Raw genomic sequence first — 9723 nt, 5'->3', positions numbered from 1 at the left:
TAGATGGTGCAGCTGTAGATGTAGTCATGGTTGGAAGCTGTGTGGTTGTTGTAAATGTTGCACCTGTAGATGTAGTCGTGGTTGGAAGCTGTGTGGTTGTTGTAGATGGTGCACCTGTAGATGTAGTCGTGGTTGGAAGCTGTGTGGTTGTTGTAGATTGTGCACCTGTAGATGTAGTCGTGGTTGGAAGCTGTGTGGTTGTTGTAGTTGGTGCAGCTGTAGATGTAGTCGGGGTTGGAAGCTGTGTGGTTGTTGTAGATGGTGCCCCTGCAGATGTTATCGTGGTTGGAAGCTGTGTGGTTGTTGTAGATGGTGCAGCTGTAGATGTAATCATGGTTGGAAGTTGTGTGTTTGTTGTAGATAGTGCACCTGTAGATGTAATCATGGTTTGAAGCTGTGTGGTTGTTGTAGATGGTGCAGCTGTAGATGTAATCATGGTTTGAAGTTGTGTGTTTGTTGTAGATAGTGCACCTGTAGATGTAATCATGGTTTGAAGCTGTGTGGTTGTTGTAGATAGTGCACCTGTAGATGTAATCGTGGTTGGAAGTTGTGTGCTTGTTGTAGATGGTGTAGTTGTAGATGTAATCGTGGTTTGAAGCTGTGTGGTTGTTGTAGTTGGTGAAGCTGTAGATGTAATCATGGTTTGAAGCTGTGTGGTTGTTGTAGATGGTGCAGCTGTAGATGTAGTCGGGGTTGGAAGCTGTGTGGTTGTTGTAGATGGTTCACCTGTAGATATAGTCGTGGTTGGAAGCTGTGTGGTTGTTGTAGATGGTGCAGCTGTAGATGTAATCATGGTTGGAAGCTGTGTGGTTGTTGTAGATGGTTCACCTGTAGATGTAATCGTGGTTGGAAGCTGTGTGGTTGTTGTAGATGGTGCAGCTGTAGATGTAATCATGGTTGGAAGCTGTGTAGTTGTTGTAGATGGTGCACCTGTAAATGTGGAGCAATTATAACTATTCAACTATAACATCAATTCAAAACCACCTGTTGGTCTCAGTTAAAGCATACTTACTTGCGCTTGAGGTAGGCGTTGAGGAAACTGTAGTTGGAGTTGGAGTCAAGGTTGTTGTAGTTGTAGGGGCAGTTGTAGATGGTGCACCTGTAGCTGTAGTAGTGGTCGTGGTTGGAAGCTGTGTGGTTGTTGTAGTTGGTGCAGCTGTAGTCATGGTTGGAAGCTGTGTGGTTGTTGTAGTTGGTGCAGCTGTAGTCATGGTTGGAAGCTGTGTGGTTGTTGTAGTTGGTGCAGCTGTAGTAGTGGTCGTGGTTTGAAGCTGTGTGGTTGTGGTAGTTGGTGCAGCTGTAGTAGTGGTCGTGGTTTGAAGCTGTGTGGTTGTGGTAGTTGGTGCAGCTGTAGTAGTGGTCGTGGTTGAAAGCTGTGTCGTTGTTGTAGTTGGTGCAGCTGTAGTAGTGGTCATGGTTGGAAGCTGTGTCGTTGTTGTAGTTGATGCAGCTGTAGTAGTGGCCGTGGTTGGAAGCTGTGTGGTTGTTGCAGTTGGTGCAGCTGTAGTAGTGGTCATGGTTGGAAGCTGTGTCGTTGTTGTAGTTGATGCAGCTGTAGTAGTGGCCGTGGTTGGAAGCTGTGTGGTTGTTGCAGTTGATGCAGCTGTAGTAGTGGTCGTGGTTGGAAGCTGTGTGGTTGTTGTAGTTGGTGCAGCTGTAGTCGTGGTTGTCGTTGGAAGCTGTGTGGTTGTTGTAGTTGGTGCAGCTGTAGTAGTGGTCGTGGTTGATAGCTGTGTGGTTGTTGTAGTTGGTGCAGCTGTAGTAGTGGTCGTGGTTGAAAGCTGTGTGGTTGTTGTAGTTGGTGCAGCTGTAGTAGTGGTCGTGGTTGGAAGCTGTGTGGTTGTTGTAGTTGGTGCAGCTGTAGTAGTGGTCGTGGTTGGAAGCTGTGTAGTTGTTGTAGTTGGTGCAGCTGTAGTAGTGGTCGTGGTTGGAAGCTGTGTCGTTGTTGTAGTTGGTGCAGCTGTAGTAGTGGTCGTGGTTGGAAGCTGTGTGGTTGTTGTAGTTGGTTCAGCTGTAGTCGTGGTTGTCGTTAGAAGCTGTGTGGTTGTTGTAGTTGGTGCAGCTGTAGTAGTGGTCGTGGTTGAAAGCTGTGTGGTTGTTGTAGTTGGTGCAGCTGTAGTAGTGGTCGTGGTTGAAAGCTGTGTGGTTGTTGTAGTTGGTGCAGCTGTAGTAGTGGTCGTGGTTGAAAGCTGTGTGGTTGTTGTAGTTGGTGCAGCTGTAGTAGTGGTCGTGGTTGAAAGCTGTGTGGTTGTTGTAGTTGGTGCAGCTGTAGTAGTGGTCGTGGTTGGAAGCTGTGTGGTTGTTGTAGTTGGTGCAGCTGTAGTAGTGGTCGTGGTTGGAAGCTGTGTGGTTGTTGTAGTTGGTGCAGCTGTAGTCGTGGTTGTCGTTGGAAGCTGTGTGGTTGTTGTAGTTGGTGCAGCTGTAGTAGTGGTCGTGGTTGGAAGCTGTGTGGTTGTTGTAGTTGGTGCAGCTGTAGTAGTGGTCGTGGTTGGAAGCTGTGTCGTTGTCGTAGTTGGTGCAGCTGTAGTAGTGGTCATGGTTGGAAGCTGTGTGGTTGTTGTAGTTGGTGCAGCTGTAGTAGTGGTCGTGGTTGGAAGCTGTGTAGTTGTTGTAGTTGGTGCAGCTGTAGTAGTGGTCGTGGTTGGAAGCTGTGTCGTTGTTGTAGTTGGTGCAGCTGTAGTAGTGGTCGTGGTTGAAAGCTGTGTGGTTGTTGTAGTTGGTGCAGCTGTAGTAGTGGTCGTGGTTGGAAGCTGTGTGGTTGTTGTAGTTGGTGTAGCTGTAGTAGTGGTCGTGGTTGGAAGCTGTGTGGTTGTTGTAGTTGGTGCAGCTGTAGTCGTGGTTGTCGTTGGAAGCTGTGTGGTTGTTGTAGTTGGTGCAGCTGTAGTAGTGGTCGTGGTTGGAAGCTGTGTAGTTGGTGTAGTTGGTGCAGCTGTAGTAGTGGTCGTGGTTGGAAGCTGTGTGGTTGTTGTAGTTGGTGCAGCTGTAGTAGTGGTCGTGGTTGGAAGCTGTGTCGTTGTTGTAGTTGGTGCAGCTGTAGTAGTGGTCATGGTTGGAAGCTGTGTGGTTGTTGTAGTTGGTGCAGCTGTAGTAGTGGTCGTGGTTGGAAGCTGTGTAGTTGTTGTAGTTGGTGCAGCTGTAGTAGTGGTCATGGTTGGAAGCTGTGTGGTTGTTGTAGTTGGTGCAGCTGTAGTAGTGGTCGTGGTTGGAAGCTGTGTGGTTGTTGTAGTTGGTGCAGCTGTAGTCGTGGTTGTCGTTGGAAGCTGTGTGGTTGTTGTAGTTGGTGCAGCTGTAGTAGTGGTCGTGGTTTGAAGCTGTGTGGTTGTTGTAGTTGGTGCAGCTGTAGTAGTGGTCGTGGTTTGAAGCTGTGTGGTTGTTGTAGTTGGTGCAGCTGTAGTAGTGGTCGTGGTTGGAAGCTGTGTGGTTGTTGTAGTTGGTGCAGCTGTAGTAGTGGTCATGATTGGAAGCTGTGTGGTTGTTGTAGATGGTGCAGCTGTAGTAGTGGTCGTGGTTGGAAGCTGTGTGGTTGTTGTAGTTGGTGCAGCTGTAGTAGTGGTCGTGGTTGGAAGCTGTGTGGTTGTTGTAGATGGTGCAGCTGTAGTAGTGGTCGTGGTTGGAAGCTGTGTAGTTGTTGTAGTTGGTGCAGCTGTAGTAGTGGTCGTGGTTGGAAGCTGTGTCGTTGTTATAGTTGGTGCAGCTGTAGTAGTGGTCGTGGTTGGAAGCTGTGTCGTTGTTATAGTTGGTGCAGCTGTAGTAGTGGTCGTGGTTGGAAGCTGTGTCGTTGTTATAGTGTGTGCAACTGTAGTAGTGGTCGTGGTTTGAAGCTGTGTGGTTGTTGTAGATGGTGCGGCTGTAGTAGTGGTCATGGTTGGAAGCTGTGTGGTTGTTGTAGATGGTGCAACTGTAGTAGTGGTCGTGGTTTGAAGCTGTGTGGTTGTTGTAGATGGTGCAGCTGTAGTAGTGGTCGTGGTTGAAAGCTGTGTGGTTGTTGTAGATGGTGCAACTGTAGTAGTGGTCGTGGTTGGAAGCTCCGTGGTTGTTGTAGTTGGTGCAGCTGTAGTAGCGGTCGTGGTTTGAAGCCGTGTGGTTGTTGTAGATGGTGCAACTGTAGTAGTGGTCGTGGTTGGAAGCTCTGTGGTTGTTGTAGTTGGTGCAGCTGTAGTAGTGGTCGTGGTTTGAAGCCGTGTGGTTGTTGAGCCTGTAAACATAAGTAACCATAAACAACACCACCAATAGCACTTTTAAGAATAATAAAGAAGAACAAGGAAGAATTCCACTCACTGTTACCAACCGTTACAATGACACATCGAAGCTCAGAGTTATGCCGAGTGATACTGGTTGAGCTGTGGAAGTAAATTGGTACAGTGGCTTCATTATTAAGCAATTCTGGAAATGCCTTCAAATAATCTTTCAGTCTATACTAACAGTCTTTTATACACATATATATATATATATATATATATATATATATATACATATACATGAAATTATTTTCATGTTCTATTGTGAAAACAAACATAAAGATTGATATCCGCAAGTCATTGCATTCTGATTTCATTTCATTCAGTGGTTTCAAATACAAAAAAAGGATGTGATTTTTTCTTGCTTTTGAGTGAAAACAGTTTACTGAACAGTTTATATGTCACTGGTAACCTTAAGTTACATGACACACAGATAAAATCAGATTGCCAACTTTGTCTCCCAAAATCCTGTCTTACCAGAAACATTTCTGCATATCAGCCTTTAAACTACTTAAAGTGTTTCGCTTTCACTTACGTGGAATTTGCTGCCTCTGCTGTGATGAGGATTTCCAGCTCCTGACCGACAGGGGTGTAAAGCTGAGCCAAGTGTGCTGGGGTTGGAGACAGAAACCTGGGCAGAAAGTGTCCTTCTGTGCAGGATGGTACAGCAGGATCAACTGGAACAATGGAGATGAGCAACAAAGTCAGCCATGCTGACACGGACTCAGAATGGAACTGCAGACAAGTCTGTCCATCAAATTTCTCCAAACACTAACAGGTGTTGGGTCCATGTTTTAAATTGGTGGACCAACACTGCGCACGCTGTTTACAGTGGCTGAAGATCAGATATGGACATTTGTGACTCCACAGCACTTCTTTGTGGTTTTAAATCAGGACTATCAAAAGACAGGATTTTACCTTTCACAGCAAACTGGATAGGTATCTTGCTGATAGCGTCAGTGGTAGTTCTCATTACTTGCGAACCGTTGGTGTGAGTCAGGGTGATGTTCTGCCTGGGAAAGTCCTCCATCACCATCTGCACCACATAGGAGCCTTCATTGCTGCTGCTGGTGGGGTAGACATACAGAACGCAGAAAGACTGCAAGAGGAAATAAGCCATATAAGGTCAAAAATAATCAAATCAACCCAATTAACCAGATAGTAAATGTAAGGCTATGATTATAAGTCCTACTCTCACCATGTATCAATATAGTCTATATATGGACATTTAAGTAAGAAAAAGGTATTGCTAATTCAAGGTGTTAAAGTCATGTAAAGTTGAAGAAAAGTCCATCCAACAAATTTACAAAAATTAACAAATTTAGAGAATCCAAATAATTGTACGAATGTCATGGCATTAACAGCTGTTACTCACAGAGGAGGCGCTGATGGCGTGAAAGAGGCCGAAGCCAGGCGGTTGTGTGCAGGTTTGACACTCTGAACCAGTTGCAAATCTGCATCTGACCTTATCTCCGTCGGTGTCAATTGCCAATAAAAAGAAAGTACTCCCACAGTTTGAAGGAACTCTGAGAGGAAGAGCAAGAAACAAAGAATAAAAAAAAGAGCCACCATTATATAACATGAGCTAGGACAAGTTTAAATGCCTCAGGGTTAAACAGGTCTGTCAAGTGAATGTCAGTCTGATGGAGGTGGACACTGAAGGTGACTGGACTGAACTGTTTATCAAAAGCAATTTACAGGAAATCTTCCAAGATGCACCTTTTGGAAATTGAGCTTGAACTTGAGCTTGAAGAAGACGATTTTTACTAATAATCTTTAACTTACATTTTTTGAGTAAAGGTCACAGTTTAATATTTACACATTATAGTAGCAGCAAGGTGCTCTTAATCAAATGCACGGATAAACTGAACATCAGCAGTTTGCTGCTCTGGAGCATTCAGGAGGGGGTTAACACAATGCCGAGGAGGAAAGACATTAACTATGATTATAGGGGACCAAGAGTTGCTCCTCATCAATCCAGGAAGGGCTGAAAGGCCATTTCCAAATCATTTGGAGTCCATCATTCTACAATGAGAAAAATCATTTACAGATGGAAGACCGTTCTTTTTCTCACTCTGTAACAGCTAAAGTTGAAAAACAGTGTTTTGCATACAGTAGCCAAAGGTTTGAAGCTGTTCTGGTGAATGACAGTGTTGGAATTTAAAAATGAGAAACTAAACATGCTGCGACACCATCAAAAGGAACAAGTTTCATCGGACTGCTTTGCTGTCAGTCAAATGAAAAGTTCTTGGTATCTTGATGCCAGCATGTGATGCAAGTACTAACAAATTGGAAAAAAAGAAAGAGATACTCGTTAACAATGGGTGGGCTTACCTCAAAGCTGGTAGGATTGTGGTCAGCGGTGATGTATTGGCTTTGCCCGTGTCTGACCGTATTCTCAGTTCCACCTCAGTCACAGCCTTCCAACTATTAATGTTTTGTTGATTACTTATCCAGTTACCACCAGCCAACCTGCAGGGGAGAATCAATGTTCACTTGAATCGCTGAAGTTTTAAAGAAGATCTTTTGGATTTGGTCGCCCTTCAATGGCAGTTTGTCAAATAACACTCACTCAAGCTGAAACGGAGCATTGCTGGGAACCAGCCGAGTCAAGAGTCCTTCACTCTGACACCACTCTCCATTGCTCTCCTCATCAACCTTGTTTAATGAGCTCTGAATCAAGTCACCACAGTTGCCACTGCAACTCCACGTATTACTGGATGGGCACGAGTGGAAGTTCAACTTATAACGAAGGACCACCTGCAGATTTAAAGTGAGGAGCATTAAGTACAATCAACCTTTAAAGGACAGATGAATTATTTTTCTTTTTTTTTACATATAACGTCTACATACCGTGACTGATCCGTTTACAAAAACCTCCTTTGGGTAGTAGGTCATCACTGTGCCATAGAAATGAGAAGCTTGTGTGCAGCTGAGCAGCAGCAGCAGCAGCGCAGGGAGCAACATGGTGAATGCGTCAGCCTCTCTGAGCAAAGGCTGTCAGTGACAGGAGCTATTATTCTTCAAGAGACAGCCTCCCGTCCACTGCCTTTCTTTTTGTCTGTTCCCTGCGTCTCACACAAAAGACAAGGAAATAACCTGGTATGAGTCGCATGACTGTAGGATTATTATCAGAGATGACAAGTGCAGCGAAACCGGTTTCCATGACCAGCTCTCATTAGAACAAGGATGGAAATTATTGATAATCAAAAGACAGAAGTCTTTGGCTCTGACACCAAAATTGGTTCAAAATCTTTTTCTTTTTTCCTTTTTTCCCCAGAGTGAAACAAACCAACCATGAACTTGACTGTTGCTTGTTTTTAAATTCATTTAAATGATTTTATTTGTTTCTCTTTATATTCTCTTATGTATTTTTAATGCTTCTTCCACTCCCCGCTGCAATGCTTTTATTTTATGTAAAGCACTTTGAATTGTTTGTACATGAAATGTGCTATTCAAATAAATTTGATTTGATTTGATTTTTGATTTTGAACCAACACTGTCATGTACTCTTTGTGTCGTTAAGGATTATTTGCCTCTTTTTTTAAAAGGCGTTTCTGCTGGTGAAAGAGACACACGGTGGTGCTGAGACATGATCCTACTCTATGCTCTGCTCTGCTCCATCTTCTACTCTACTCCTCAGCCCCCTTTTCTTCTCCTCTCTCTTCCCTACTCTATTCTCCTCTCCTCTCCTCGCCTCTCCTGTCCTATGCTATGCTATGCTATGTTCCTCTTCTGTGCTATGCTACACTATGTTCCCAGTTTTCAAGTTTGCTTGGAGTGAAATTCGGGCGGGACAGGGGCCGGGCCGTGCGCGCGAGGGGGTTTCTTTTGTTTTTTTGTTTTTTTTTTGGGGGGGGGGGGCTGGTCCCTTGCAGTATCCCATCGCCATAAACTAGCTACTTAAAGATATTGTTTTATTTACACCAAAATCACAAATCTTCACTTTTACACTAAATTCTGCTATATTTTAAAATAAATAGTTTTAGGAATGCAAAGTCTTAACAAACCAAAAAAAAAAAAAAAAATGTTATGAGTGTTATTGTAAGTGTTTGTGGCAGATTTTGATGCTTGATGACTGATATTGGGGGCTCCCATTTAAAGCACAACCATTTTCACAGTCATGATGGATGACAGATTTCCATTCAGAGCCAAAGTGTTCCTGGTCTTGGTTTTATTGAGCCTCACCATGGAAAAAAACCCTCTCTGCATCAGCATTTCAGTGCGGCAGAACTAATACCAGTTTGGCAATTGTAGATATCCTTGGGAATCTGTTCATACCAGTCACCTTTGAAAAAAATTAACCAGGAAGCCTAATTACACTCCTACATATTTTTCATGAAGTTGCTCATGTCAAAGGGTGTGTGCTGAATATTTAGGCCTACTACTCCAACGAACACTTTAATCGGCAGGTATTGGTCTTTTACAAGGAGTAGGAAAACTATAGTAACTAATAAAAGATTCAAATAAATGAAGAAATGACCTGCTGATGATCCTGACGGTTCTCTTCCACCTCGTCTACAATTTCTGCACGCGTGCTTAAGCACTTAAGAAACAGAGAACGGAAATAAAACGTTTGACTTTGGTTCTCTAAAGGTTTGGTTATAAACCAAACCAAAATCTACCACTTAAAAACGTTCCCTTTGGGTACAGTGAAACCCAAACAAAAGAGGACGTTCCTTGGACGTTTAGGGAACCACCCATATGAAACGTTAGCCAGTAGTTACACTGCTATCAACCAGCAACATTATGCTTAGTTGTTTTTCGGGTTTTTTCAGAACTTAAGGTGTAATTAAAAATTACACAAGTGTGATTTTTCATTAATTTCTTATAATGCATGAATTGCTCATTATTATTATTATTTAACCAAAAAGAAAATACTAAAATACAAAACGTTCAAGTATTTAAAACATTACAACAATACATGCCCAGTAATATTGTTGTAATGTTTTAAATACTTGAACGCAGTTTTTCTAGAGAAGATAATTGTTTTGTATATGAGATTATTCTCCATCGACTCTTTTGGGCTTTCACATGCGCGAGCCTAGAACCAGCCGGTGAGTTACATGCTGTTTATAAAGTTGTTTTGTAACGTCCCCATGCCAGTAATGTGAGAACCATGCATATTGTTTTGATGGTAAGGCTTGTGACTTTATTGTCGGATGGGTTATAAAGTGGTGTGACGTTTCTGCAGTGTGCAAGTTGTTGTTTTACGTGGAAGGGTTAGCGCTTGCCCCTTAGCCACCACGTATTAGCCTCGCATGACAGGGTGTGCGAACAGAGCGATCTCCACACAGGGAGCGCAGATTTGCACCTGTCTGTGTCCTACTATCAGTATTTGACAACCTCTAGCAATGGAAACGCGCTTCAAATGCCCCGGAGTTCCCCTTTAATGGTTCTCGAGCCAGGACAGTTGCGCGTTTGCGCCGAGTATGAATCAGCCTTAATACTAGCCTGATAAACCAGCCTAAATGGATTGGATGTC

This window comes from Odontesthes bonariensis, chromosome 19, assembly GCF_027942865.1.
Source record: "Odontesthes bonariensis isolate fOdoBon6 chromosome 19, fOdoBon6.hap1, whole genome shotgun sequence".
Classification (NCBI taxonomy): Eukaryota; Metazoa; Chordata; class Actinopteri; order Atheriniformes; family Atherinopsidae; genus Odontesthes; species Odontesthes bonariensis.
The sequence above is the reverse complement of the archived record's forward strand: the minus strand, read 5'-3'. Positions refer to the sequence as shown.